Source organism: Mustela nigripes, chromosome 1, assembly GCF_022355385.1.
Source record: "Mustela nigripes isolate SB6536 chromosome 1, MUSNIG.SB6536, whole genome shotgun sequence".
NCBI lineage: Eukaryota > Metazoa > Chordata > Mammalia > Carnivora > Mustelidae > Mustela > Mustela nigripes.
The window spans coordinates 196849577-196864777 of record NC_081557.1 but is presented as its reverse complement, the minus strand read 5'-3'; the positions used below and the strand labels follow the sequence as shown (position 1 = coordinate 196864777).

Sequence of the window (15201 nt, the reverse complement as noted above, 5' to 3'; positions counted from 1 at the left end):
GAGTATCTACATTCCCATGTTCATTACATCATTACTCACAATAGTAATATAGATATAGAAACCAAGATATAGATAGAGAAATCACCAAAGTGTCTGTCAACTGATGAATGGATAAAGATGTCACAGACACACACACACACGCGCATATATATATATGTATATATATACACATATATGTGTATATATGTGTATATATATGTGTGTGTATATACATATATATATGTATATATATAATCACTCAGCTGTGAGAAAGCAGAAAATCTCACCAATGGGATACTTGGATAGACCTTGAGGGTATTATGCTAAGTGAAATAAGTCAGACAGAGAAAATAAATACCATATGATGTCACTTATATATGGCATCTAAAAAAGACAAACTCAGAGATAGAGCAGAGTTGTGGTTTCTGGGGTTAGAGGGTGGGAGAAATGGGGAGATGTTGGTCAAGTATACAAACTTCTAGTTATAAGATTAATAAGGTTGGGAATCCAATGTATAGTCTGGTGCTTGTAGCTAATAATACTGTATCATATACTTGAATGTTACTAAGAAAATAGATCTTAAATATTCTCACCACACAATAGGATGTGTGGTGGTAGCTAGGATGAAGGTGGTAGCTAAAAGTATAGTGGTAATCATTTTGCAATTTATAAATGCATTGAATCAACACATTAGACACCTTAAGCTTACACAAGGTTATATGACAATTAAAGCTCTCAATTAAAGCTGAAAAAAATAAATAAAATTACATGTAGAAGAAACAAACTAATGAAGAAAAATCACATGATTATATCAATTGCAGAAAAACCTTGACTGATTCATTAATTCTTTTTCTATGTTTTTGTCAATTTCTTTATTTTAATAGAAAAATTTGATTTAGAAATTTTGGAAGGCATCTTGTTGAACATTGGTATAAACTGGAGAAAAAATATTTTAGATGATTCAACAGTGAATGAGTCATCAACAGATGGTTTCAATTAAAGTTTTCAAAACACATATTAAACAATGGTAACCCAACCAGTTCAGGTATCTGGTTTTTGCATTTTTTTCTCTTTTTTAGAAACAGAAATCAGTTCATTTGTTTCTGTATTTGGGCAGAATATATTATACAACATTGTTTTCCTTTCTGTGACTTGTTTTTGCCATATAAGAGAGAGGCAGGTGATTATATTCAAGGGATTGAATATATAAAACAGGTCACAAAGTAGGAATATTTAAGCCATATTTGCTTAAATATGGCTTAAATAATATCTTTGTGAAAACTGTGACTAAACAGAAAGCCCTGGCTAAGATTCTGAATGCTTTGTTCAGGAGAGATAAAAATGAATAAATTGGAAAACACATTTTTAGTCAACTAATCAACAATATAATTGTTTTCTCTTTTTTGATCAAGTATCCCTAAATAGTTCAACTTGTCTAATGTTAAGAATGACAGTAAGATTCTAGCAAAACTATTAACAGGAAGTGCCAAATACTTCCCAAGTTGCTTTTATAATTCTGGTGTAACACTTGGAGTTCTCCAGAGAAACAGAAGGAATAAGATGTATGTATAGTATATGTAATTTAAGGACAGGCTTACATGATCATGGTAACTGGCAGTTTAAAATCTGCAGGGCGGGTTGGCATACTTGAGACTCTGTATTTCCATATTCTGCCCCAGTCTTGGGGAAGAATGCCTTCTCTAAGAAACCTCAATTTTTATTTTTAAGGTCTTCAGCTGATTGGACGAGAACCATTCATACTCTCCAGGGGAAGCTTTACTTAAAGCGAACTAATGTTACGTGTGAGCCACATCTATAAAATACCTTCGAAGCAACACCTAGAGTAGTTTGATTAAATAATTGGGTACTATAGCTTTGCTAAACTGGTACATAAAACTAACCATCACATCTGGTTATCTGATTTTGTAGTTTTCTTTTTTTTAAGGGAGATATTTTAGATATATTAGATATAGTATGTTTATAGTCATTAATCCAACTATTAATACTATAATTTGTTAATATTAAAATTAATCACCACTCATTACTATAACCAATATATAAAATATTATACATTTTGTGTTCATTCATTCAACTACTTTTTATTTAACATTTACTATGTACTAGGTACTATACTTTGTTCTGAGACATATATAATAAATATGTTACATCCAAACACATAAGAAGTTGAAATTTCTGAACCACCTGGGTGGTTCAGTTGGTTAAATGTCTGCCTTCAGCTCGGGTCATGATCCCAGGCCCTGGCAAGGCCTACATAGGTCTCCCTGCTCAGTGGAGAATCTGCTTCTTCCTCTCCTTCTACACCTTCTTGTGCTCTCATGTGCACATGCTGACTCTCTCTCTCTCTCATGCGTAGAATCACATAAAATCTTTTAAAAAAGAAGTTTAAACTTCAGTGAGATGAAATATTAAGTTTTTACTTTGTATACATACACATATCATCCCCAATTTCAAGTTAAAAAATGCTCTAAACTGTATTTCAATCATTATATATTGCCTAATGACTGCATACTTTACTAAAAAAATAAAGAACACTTCCCCCAAAGAGTTTAAAATCTGATAGGAATCCATTTGACTCTTAATTTTGCCATGATATGATATGGGAAAATTACTATAATTTGTGGTTGAATTTCCTTATCAATGGAATGGAATTATACTAGATAACATTTCTAACATAGTAACATTTCTTTATGGTCTTAAAATATTATTATTTTCAAGATTCTTTATATAGAAAATTATTCTCCAGTGGATAAGAATGGATATATTATTTATAATGATTTTATTCTAAGTAGGGAATTAGTTATTAATGGCTTGCATACAACTATTGAAATCTAGACTTATTTTTTGTGTTTAGATTCACAGCTAAATTGCTTCCATAAAACAATAAAGTTAACCTCAAATACTGAAAGAGAAAATTACCATTAAGTAGTAAATGCCATGGCTAATAGCAAAATGTGGGCTTTAACATGAGGTCAACCTTAAATGAAAATTACTATTTTCATTTAGTCAACTGATTATGAATGAGGTATAAAATATGTCTTAAGAATTTCAGGTGTGGAGGTGCCTGGGTTGCTCAGTGGGTTAAATAAAGCCTCTGCTTTTGGCTCATGTCGTGATCCCAGAGTCCTGAAATCGAGCTCTGCATCAGACTCTCTGCTCAGTGGGGAGCCTGCTCTGTTCCTCTCTCTCTCTGCCTGCCTCTCTGCCTACTAGTAATCGCTGTTTAATTAATTAATTAATTAATTAATAAAAAAAAAAAAAGAATTTCAGGTCTGGAGGCGCCTGGGTGGCTCAGTGGGTTAACGCCTCTGCTTTCTTCTCAGGTCATGATGCTAGGGTCCTGGGATTGAGCTCGGTATCGGGCTCTCTGCTCAGTGGGAAGCCTGCTTCCGTTCCTCTCTCTCTCTGCCTGCCTCTCTGCCTACTTATGATCTCTGTCTGTCACATAAATAAAATCTTAAAATAAATAAATAAATAAATAAATAAATAAAAAGAATTTCAGGTTTGGGGTGCCTGGGTGGCTCAGTGGGTTAAGTGTCTGCCTTCTGCTCAGGTCATGATCTCAGGGTCCTCAGATCGAGTCCCACATCTGGCTCCCTGCTCTGCAGAAAACCTGCTTCTCCCTCTCCCTCTGCCTGCTGCTCTGTCTGCTTGAGCTATCTCTGTCAAATAAATAAATAAAATCTTTAAAAAAAAATTTAAAGTTTGAGAATTTAAAATATTATATTATGTGTTAAGGCTTATTATTTAGAATTCACATTACATTTGGTCTCCAAATTAAAACTTAGTTTCAAAATCTGGCTATTCAAGATTAAAGGAGCTCTTGCACTGTAAAGTATTACATTGTAAATGTATTACAAGGAAGTACAGTTTTTAATACTTGTAGGAAGTGATTCACTTTAATTGTTTGTACTCATTTTCATAAAAGACAGTTGCACAGGGCAATGATATTTTCATGATGTTATTAGTAGTAATATGCACATGTTTGATACTTCATGAATTCCAAGGAAAGGCACACCCTTTTTTTATATATCCTTTCTTCATGGGGAAAAGCCAATCTTCTATTCTGTAAGTGAACTGCCTGCAATTCTCAGCAGCCACCTAAACTTCATTCTTCATATTTGCTATTCTCATAGCAATGGGAATGGAATGTGATTCTTAGGACTCAGCCATTACCATGACCTCTGTGTCCATAGCCTTTGACTCAGGCCTGAGTTCACTATAACTTATTTTTACAACAATCTCGAGATGCAGCCAGACCACTTGGCGATATTTTCACTCCTACTCAGCTTGTTTCAAAATGGGAATTCTCACTGTTTCTGTTTTTAGAGCATTCCTAGTTTCAGCATGAAATCTTTTAAAATAAAACTGCTGTTATGCAAATGACTGAAGACAAAATGCATTTTGTTCAATTCCCAGATTCTGTCTTGATTATTAAGCGCCATAAAGCCCTCTACTTTCCCGGCTTATTCACAAAACTATTACCCAATCTGGCAATATTTTCTCAAGAAATTTCTGGGTAGTACATACTTTTTTATGATGGCAAATCGGTTCACTGTTTTCATTGTAGAGTAAATCCCCAACATGTGCATCTTGAATTCTTGCCTTGTTTGGTCATAAATCGTTGGAATTGTTTGTGACTATCCGTGAGTCAAAGGGAACAAGATTTGGGATTGGGATTTTTTCCTTTCCAACTTTTGCTATTCTCCTATGGTTTTGTTTTGCAGTTTACTAAGTGCAGTTTTTCACTCCTGTCCCCCCACACCCCTTGGTGGGTTTTTATAATACTGTGAGTTGATGGGCTTCAAACTTGTAAGCTATCATTTTCTAGTTTTTTCTTCTCAAAACAGTCCACTTCCCTTAAGCTTAGCTTTTGTATTCTTAAATAAAACTCGAATTGAAGAAATGGTCATATTTCTGACAAGCTGTGAGACTTACCAAGGTCATTTTTGTTTGCTCTATCACTTAAAATACAATTCTACTTACAATTGTCTGGCATGGATGAGTGCATTTTTTTAATGTACATAATACTTTTTGACACTAGGAAGTAAGAAGCTACAAAAATAAGGTTGATAAACCAATAAACAAGTCTCTCCTTAAATGGTCACAATCTGCCAAGAGCTGATAAGGAAAAGGATCCTGTGGGGACAATGACAAGAAACTTACAACCATCAAGCCCATGTCAGCACTGGGCGAGAAAACAAATAGAATTCCAGACAATTCAGAACAAATACTACAAATCAGAGAGGATCCTAAAACTTCCTTTCAAGCTTACACTTTTGAAAGACAACTAAGAAGCACAAAAGATATTGGGAAATTCCACACTAATCATTATATTGTGGCTTTTCTTTTGTCTTTCTTCTCTTGATCTCAAATTAAATTTGTCTTCAGTGAAAAGTTTTCTCTATGGCATATATCATTTTATCTCCAACATAAAACACTGAAGAGGAGACAGAGACATAGCAAGGGTAAGTTAATTATTGAAATTATGTGTTGATTATGATGAATTCTTTCACAGTAATGAAGTAATGCTTAGCAAATTTCTGTTGAGTCTTCATATACTCTGTTCTAAAGGGTATTGAAGCTATAAAGTGTTATTAGAAAATGATACAGTCAGATGAAGTTAAAAATATAAATAATCATAGATTGACATCACAGATATTGCAATGTGGTTAGTTATTCCTCATGACAGTAAAACATTTTTCACAAACTTATGTAAAAAGAATGTCTCAAATTTCTAATTCATTTTATTTTGATATTAGAGTGGGTTACCTGACAGATTTTGATGCCACTTCTGAAACAGAGTAGATTAAATAAAAGGCAGCAACAACAGATTAATTGGAGCTTGTGAAATATTGGATACTATAGTTTAAAATATTTTCAAGGTAATTGTGTGGCAAAGGTAGATGAGGAATAAAAGCTAATAACACTAATATTCCTTAATCATTGAGTATTATGTTCATGACACTCTTTTAAATACCTCACGTAGATTACGTAGTTTAACCTTCTTCCTCCTCAAAAAAAGACACAATAATAAAATATTACCATTCACATTCAAGAGATAAAAGAAAACTTTCTTTGGCTGCCATATATTACTTTCTAGGCTGTAAACCACACAACTGATGGCACCCCATGAAGTTAGGGGTATCTTAGATTTAGGGAAGTCAAATAATTTGGGAAAAATCATGCAAACACTAAATGAGGAAGCTAGAATTTCAACCCCTGTTTAGTCTCTTAATTTACATTAATGTGAATTTACACTAATGTATTCAAGACCATCTATATGTTAAAAAAAAAAACCTCCTTTTTGATAAAAATGACTCAGTTGGTATGAGTGTGCCAAGATGGAATCTTATCAAAGTCAACCTAGAAGGTAAATGCTATTGAAACATGGGGGGGGGTGAGAGGTAGACAGATGTCCTTATAGTGTAATATATCCAAGTGTTTGTACAATGTAGAAGCATTGTGCTCAATTACATGCAAAATGACCAAGGAAAAAATGCAGCATTTTGTGGAATTTTAAATGAGTAGGAGTACCAGAGTGAAGGAACTCAGTGACAGTATTTTTTTTCTGAATATCTGTGAAGTAAGAGGAAATAAAGACTCCCTCAAATAGAGGCATGAATATTGATTTTTAATATTTTTTCTTTTTTATGTATTTCTTTTTCTTGTCCCAAATTGTGAAATAATATGTTCATTTATATGCTTCTAAATGATTGTCATCCTGAATTCACTGTTCAACATGTCAATAGTAAAGTGAGTTTCTACAAGGACTTGGTCAAAGTAGTTGATGATATGAGAATAAACTGTGGAAAGAATTAGAGCCATGCATCCCGAAATGAAGCTTCTCTCTTGATATTGCTGTAGTGACTGAGCACATTCTGAAAAAACTCAACGTTTTTCAAAAACTCAGAGCCAAATTGTCAACCTCCAGATATCTTCTAGCCAGAATAGACTGAATTAAAGAAAGAACACTTAAATGCATGTCTGCTTTTCTTTTAATTAATTTCAGTGTCCTAGGAGAAGAAGAAAATGCAGGTACAAATAATTCATTCAGAAAAGTAGTAAAGAAATAGAATGGCTTGAAAGTCAGATTATTTGAATCAGTTTACACACATCCTAAAATTAGCAAAAAAGGGGAGATTGAATAAAATGACAATGATTCTAATACAACAGAGAATGTAGTATGTTCCAATAATGGTTAAGAATTGGAAAAATGACTTGAAATAAGTTATGATAAAGGTAATCTTTTGCAATAAAAACGATAGGGCAAAACAAACTGATATCAATTTAAAATCATGTGAAAAAGTATGATAGAACTATAATTTCATTATTCTGATTCTCACATGGTATAGGTCAGAATTTGGGAAAATATTCTAAATTATGACATTGTATAAAATATGTGGTTTTAGGGCACCTGGGTGGCTCAGTGGGTTAAACTTCTGCCTTCGGCTCAGGTCATGATCCCAGGATCCTAGAATCAAGGCCTGCATAGGGCTCTCTGCTTAGCAGGGAACCTGCTTTCCCGTCTCTCTCTGCCTGCCTCTGCCTACTTGTGATTTTTCTCTCTGCCAAATAAATAAATAAATAACTCTTTAAAAAGAAAACGTGGTTTTAACTGTAGCTGAATTAGCAGAGATCTTACACTCTTTTATAATTACAAAATTGAGATATTTTATTAATATAGTAAATATTATAATCATTGCATAATTTTTAAAAGGTATTCTTATACAGCCAAATGGAAACATGCAGGTGCAAATTGTTTCTTTTCAAATGAGCAGTATTATTTTTCACTATTTAATTTAATGCCCATAACTGATTACAGTATTTCTTCTTTCCTTAACTCTGTTTGATAACAGTGATTTCCCTTTTAAAAGTAATGTTGGAGTAAAAAAAAATTGACATCGGCCTAAAAAGAGCTTTTCCAAAGCAAGACTATTATTAATAGTCAGTAGTAATTAGGGTGCATGTCTGTTAAGGATTACTGACAGAAACAAGGAAGAATGAACACACTGTTTTGTAAAACAAAATTTACCTACTGCATGCTCAAGTCATTGAACAAATATGCATGTTGTGTCTTAACATCTTAAAAATGCAGGGAAGACAATACTTTGATTTCCTGAATAAAAATATAGATGCCAAATATATAAGTAAAATACAGATTTAATTAATTCATTCAGTCAGTCAGTCCATAATTTGTGGAATAGCAAAATAGTCTTTTTTTTCATGGAATTTACATTAAGTGAATTTTCTTAAAGAAGATATTCAGAAGTTTTGGAGCACCTGAGTGGCTCAGTGGGTTAGAAGATATTCAGAAGTTTAGAATGTTTGATCTGGAGAATGAGAGAGACAGTTGATTGATGACATTGAAAGCAATAACAGAGAGCACAGTTGAAATCGGAAAAGATGCAATTGGTGTTCTTCAAAATAAATTGATTTAATCTAGAGGTATTTAGTGGTTTGTTGGTAATGGTAGAGACTGCACGCATTAGTTTGGGATTTAGTGGAATTGCATATGTCCCTGAAAGTTTTGTATCAACTGAAATTGTACAAAGGCTGTATATAAAACTGTAAGAGATCTGTTAACTAAGTAATGTGAAGTTTTTCACATCAAGATAGGGGGTGCCTGGGTGGCTCAGTCAGTTAGGCCTCTGACACTTGGTTTCATCTCAGGTTATGATCTTAGGGTTGTACATGCACTTGGAGTCTGCTTGAGATTCTTTCCTTCTTCCTCTCCCTCCTCCTCTGCTCCCCCCACCCCATCCCCCATTTGTGTGCTCTCACTTTCTCTCCCTAAAATAAATAAATACATACAAATTTTAAAAAGAGAGATAAGAAAGTTAAAATCACCAAACTATACTAAGGAATGTGAAAGGAGACTCAGAAAAGGACATTAACAAATTATATATACATGTATAAAACCTATATATATCTATATACAGGTTTATATACACATGTACAAAAGATTTTCAAGAGAAAGTTCTTTATCTCCACTTTTAATATTGAGAAAGCTTAAGGTATTCATCAAACAGGGAAACTGTCATTAGAACTATTCCTGGAATTGCACAAGTGAAACCCAGGTTGTAGCGATTGAAATGTGAGTAGGAGTTAAGCCAGTAGAAAGAGTAAGCATAAAGATGACAATTTCTTCCAACTCAACAGAATGTACATATTAATGGGAAACTGGGTGCAAAAATTAGGGGATGCCAGACAAAATCCTTTAGATGGCATAGTTCCATGTATGAATTTAAGCAAAAACTAAGTCAGGAGTAAAGTCAGTACACAAAGAGAAGGTAATTGGTTCTGCTCTGTCAACATTGATGGTGAGAAAAATCCCACTTTTTTTTTTTTTTTACTGTGGTAAAATTCACATAACATAAAATTAACCTATAAAGGGCATAATTCATTGTGATTTAGTACATTCACAATTTGTGCAACAACAAGTCAAACTCTTAATCAGTGTAGTGTGTTTTGAAACATAAAATCAAATAGCTTGAAGAAGTCAGATAGGAAAACTATTTAACTCTAGAGAATATGCAAGCAAAATGAAAATCTGAAATAGGTATTGGGATGATTTCACTCTGTTGACTAACAGCTTTAAATATGGTCTAAGATAAATAACAAAGTGCTGTTCCAGCTAACCAAGAATTGTGGCAAAGTCATGGTTTTCATGATAGCTTTATGTCTTCTTACAGTTGTGTGTGCATGATTGTCCAAGTTCTTTCTAATCTTGGAGTTATAAATCTTTTAGAGCATGTTAGGTTTTGTGTGGGCTTTGTTGGTGGTGGTGGTGGTTGTTTGTTTTCTCTAACAGAGAATCTTTTCTACAACAGGTTATTGAAAAGCAACATTTAAAAATCACTTTTAAAAATAGAATTGGGTTAAATTGATTTTCCTAAACCTACAATTAGAGAAATTATTTCTAGGAATTACATTTGACCCAATTAAAGCTCAGAAAAGGATTTTGGTGTTTGGAGAAAATTGAGTGAAATGGAAAAAGTGACACATATGAGTGATAAGACTAGGTCTCAGGTTATTTGGGGAGAAACAACAAAGCCTAGTAAGAAATGTGGAAAAGAGAAGAGGGGTCTTGAGGATGAAACAAAGTAAAGGAGATGCCTATGAGTAAAGCTGTTTATTGTCTTTAATAGGAACAGTTTGTTGAATGTTTATACTCCTTTCTTTCATTAAAAACACGATGACCTGAGTTGACTCAGTTTCCTCTCTGCTACAAACATGAGATCATAGGTAAAATGACACTTTAAATGTAATATATAGTCAAACACAAAGAAATGAAAGATTTAAGAAGTACAAAGAATATTAGAAATTAATATGGTGTGAGTTGATGGCCCTATAATCTGTAGTGATTTTAGCCTTATATTTAGGCTCTCAAGGCTGAACCCTAGTCTTTTATCTACACAGGAAGACAAGAAAGATGGCTCCAGGTTATTGAGGTGGTTAAACTCTACTTTCTAATTCTGTGTAAAATACTGCTTAAAAATCCTTTCATAGATATTCCCCATCATTAAAAGTGAACGAGAAAAACTCTACACACAAACAAAGAGGTGGCCATAAGATTTCTGTTTTGTCTTAAGTCTTGAGTAAAAAGGTAAAAAGGCAGTTGGGAAAAATCAAAGCCTTGAAGCAAACACATATAAACCCCGCTGCCAAATTTATAATATTCACCTATAATTTTTCATGGAATACTGATAGCTATATAACCTTGTCAGAAACAAGGAAAATGAAAGAACATAATCAGATGTAGAAAAAAAAATTTTGATGAAAATTAACTCATGAAAGGCAATTATAAAACATGACAAGTGAGTTTTCATGAGGCTATTAGTAGATATGAGTAACAGAAATTGACATTAAAAGCTAAAATCATAGAATAATAAGGAAATTATTAAATATATAACTTAAAACTTTTGAGGAGCTAATAAAGGGAGAAAAGAACAAATTTGAAAAAATAAAATAGAATTTTAAGTAGTATGCATATAATAATTGAACCAAGAACTTAATGGAAAGACTAAAGAGATTAGTTAGAGCCAAAAAGAATTTGAAAACTGGGAGATGAATCCAAGGAAATATATTGCTCCACAAGCCACACAGAAAGTAAGCAGCTGGCGATAGTGACTGGCAGTGAGCTCCAAGTATTTTCCAGAATGTTTGTAACCTTTGATTTCTTAATCTGGAGGCATGTTAAATAGACACATTGTGAAAATTCCTAGAGTTGTACAACTAAGAGTGAACTATTTCTGTAAACAGGTAAAAAATATTAGGTACAAGTACACAAAATTTGGAATATATATAACTAGTGAAATTATAATGGGGAAAAGAAAATATTAAAATTTCTATCAGTTTTAAAGAAGTTAAAAATGGAGTAAAAAGAACAAATAAAACATGATGAGTAGATATACAAAACAAAATGATTGAAATAAGCCCAAATATAAATTTTCCTCTCTAAATACAGAGAATGTTAGATTAGATAAGTAACAAATTTTATTTAAAAGAGTCATACCTAAAATAAAATGACTAAGAAAGTTTAAATTCAGTAGGAGAGGATCTGCCAGGTCCTAAGATATCACAATCTTAATATATAATTAATATATTTTTATGCAGATAAAGGGAGTCATTCATGACAAAAAAATAATTCAGCAGGCAGACATTGTATAGCTCTACTTGGATATCTGTAATTCAGGATTGACTATACAAAAATATTTGCATACAAAAAAATGAGAGGTTTTAACACTGTTGAAAGAATCAATAGAAGATGAATTTCAGCAAAGACAAAGCTCAGAAAAAAGGCACATGTAAGAAGCAAAACAAAATATACAATTTAAACTTTAGGTAACATTCTCCATATTATGAATTAAAATTAAATTCACAGAATAACTCACTGGAAATTATAAAATATCAATGACTGAATAGAAAAAGTATATTTTTTTTATAAATATTTGTGAAATGTAGCAAAAACCATAGAAATTTACAATCTCAAGTGAATTTCTTTAAAAATTGAGAAAAATCAGAATAAATGGCATAAGTGTTTAACTCAAATAGTGAAATAATATCAATAATAGTACTACCACAAAGTCTAAAAATGGGAATATAACCATGATAAAATAAGAAAAACAACTCTTATAATTTCCAGAAAACAAAGAAAAAAACAATATTTTTTACAAATCCAGTTTTTCTTAAAGCCTAATAAAAGAGAAAAAATTTGAGAAGGACAGATCAACAAAGAAAGACGACAGGAGAAACAGTTTGAAAATAATGCAGACGTCCAAAAGAAGAAATTTTGCTTGCGGACCACAGTTTCAGCCCATTTCAGAGAGTTCCTGCCCTTTTTGACAGCCTGCCCTACAGATTCCATACTTTCCTCACTGACTTCCACAGTCACGTGACCCAGCTTCTAAGGGCTTGCGGATGGGTCAGGGGCTATAGAGGGTGTCCAGAAAACAGCAGCAACAACAGGAAGGGATAGTACAGAAAGCTACATCAGCGGAGAATAGAGAAGGAGCATGGCTACCAGCAACATTTCTAACACCAGTCGTTGTAAACAAGTCCAAGGAGGCATTGAGACATATATGTATGTCTATACACACACACACACACACACACACACACACACACACACACACACATAAAATCTTTTGAGATACAGAAATCTAAAGAACAGGAGGGATTCATTAATTTGGAAACGTTGCCCTGAAGCTAAGCCTTACCATCTTGTTCTACCTGAATGCAACTGACCTCTGCTTAGCTTCATGTGTTTGGCAGAACATTGTGAAAGATGAACTTCCCTTCCCTGTGTAAAGCCACTTGGGGTCACTCTTCCATATATAATAACAACACTGTACCTCTGGGATTTTGTTTCAGAAAATAGTATATGCAGCTGGATGAAAGCAACCTCACTTTCACTGCTAACCCAGAGGACAGAGTAAACTACTTTCTGCCCAAGGATATCTTAGATGATTCACCAAAGTTTATCTTCTGTACAAGAGCACCAAGTTGGAAAAACAAAACAAAACAAAACTGAGACTCCCCTGATGAAAAGAGAGATGTCTTGGATGACTTTGTAACATTACATAATTTTAGAAATCAATTCTTGCCCAATCCACTGAGGGAATTTTTTCATCATATCTATGACCCTGAAGAGAGTGTAGGGAGTCCTTGAAACTCTCTTAACAAAACTCTCACATAGGTTCTGTGCTTGTAACCCCGATTTAATGCAAGAATTTGGCTTTAGTCTTGATGCGGTCTATATACTACTCATTTTTTCTTAAGTTTATTTATTTTAAAGAGAAAGAGTGGGGAGAGAGGGCAGAAAGAGAGGAAAAAAGAGAATCAAGCAGACTTGAGCTTGATGTGGGACTCAATTCATGACCCTGACATCATGACCTGAGCTGAATCAGGAGTGTACACTCAACTGACCAAGCCACCCAGGTGCCCCTACTTTGATTCTACCCCTCTTTGATTCTACTTTTTTTTTTAAAAAAATAGGTTTTATTTATTTAGTTACTTACTTTTTATTTTATTTTATTATGTTATGTTAGTCACCATACAGTACATGATTAGTTTCTGATGTCTTTTTATATGCAAACAATGAAACATGATTCTACTTTCTATTGACCTCATTAGCCCTCACCTGAAGAACAAAATGTCAAAAAGAGAATTTATTCTAAATACCTGTTGTGCTGCTCAAAACATTAGTAAAGACTTTGTAGGGCATCTTTATGACAATATCTAGTTTATTGGCCATATAACTGCATAAAAGCACAATTGCTAAGACTTGGATGATTAACTTCAAACTAAAGATATATAAGGGCTTACTTAGCAGATATGGGAGTTACAGTAGAGCTTGTCTTTCTAGCCTCTGTATACAGTCAAGCTCAAGTGTACACCTTTTTATTTTCTTTTATTATCTTCTTTTTTAGTAATTTCTTTGGGGAACTAGAGAATTTTGCAGAGTTTTTTTTAATTTTGGTTATCATGTTTTACACAAAGCAGAGTCATTGTCTCACACAGCTGTTTAAGAATGTTAAATTGGCATTATTTTTCTAAAACAATGGTATATTTGTGCATTAGATTTGGTTGAAAAACTATTCATTTCCATTATTTTTTAAAATACTATGTCATGCATACATATTTAACTAGATTTATAATCGTAATGACTTTATTGTAAAGATTTTAACTAATACCTTTCCTTTTTATCTCAAAATAAATAAAAACAATGGGAACAAAATTATAGATACAATAGGATAAAACAAAAAAAATGGAAGAAAGTTTTGTTTTTAATATTAAAAACTAGAAAAAATCAAACATCTATTAACAGAGGAATTGATAAATTTGGCATACCTATAGAAAAGAATATTACATAGCAGAAGTTGGTGGAGATATATTTATATGGATAAATATCAGGTTTTGATACACTTGTCTTAAGATAAAATTGGCAACCTGAAATTATATGGATAAATATCAAATATAAGGCTACATAAAAATTTGAAGACTCTATATCGCATGCTACCAATCGAATGAAGCTTTTAAACATACAGAATGATATCAGTTTTAAATCTTATGTCTTCAGAGGATTCTAACCATTCCCCTCTTTTTTGCTGTCATCTAAAGCCCTGAAATCAATTCCCAGTAGTAGTGTAATACTTTGACTTCTAAATTCTTATCACTCTCTCTAATATTAAAACTGTCATAATCCCTGATGATTTTAAGATCCACAAAGATAATCCTTGCAATTCTCTGGCGTCTCTGTTTTTCAAAACTCTCTTATTTAATGATCTTTGCACTGCCTTCACCACTCACTGCCATGGATAAACCTCAGTCCTGAGCACCCCAGCCATCACTTCCAGTCTCCATGACTAAATATCTCTGGTATGGCCACATCTTTGATCTTCTTATGGTTTACGCTGTTAGTTTTCTAGGGCTATTATATAACAAACTATCACAAACTGAGTGGTTTAAAACAACAGACATTTATTCTCTCACAATTCTGGAGACCATAATCAAGAGTCAAGAAGTCCATAATCAAGGGTCAGCAGGGCCATGCCTCCTTGGAAGCTTTTAGGGAAGAATCGTTTTTTGCCTCTTTTAGCTTTTGGTGGTTTCTGGGCTTCTCGGTGTTTTTTAGTCTGTGGCGGCATAACTCACTCTCAGCTTCCGTCTTCATGGCTATCTTACCTGTGTCTGGGTCAA

The 15201-nt window shown here is 33.2% G+C and overlaps 1 pseudogene; it reads left to right on the top strand.

Annotated features, from left to right (window-relative positions):
- The first annotated feature begins 12417 nt into the window (after positions 1–12417).
- On the top strand, positions 12418–13768 carry LOC132014647 (F-box only protein 8-like; annotated as a pseudogene).
- The last annotated feature ends 1433 nt before the right edge of the window (positions 13769–15201 follow it).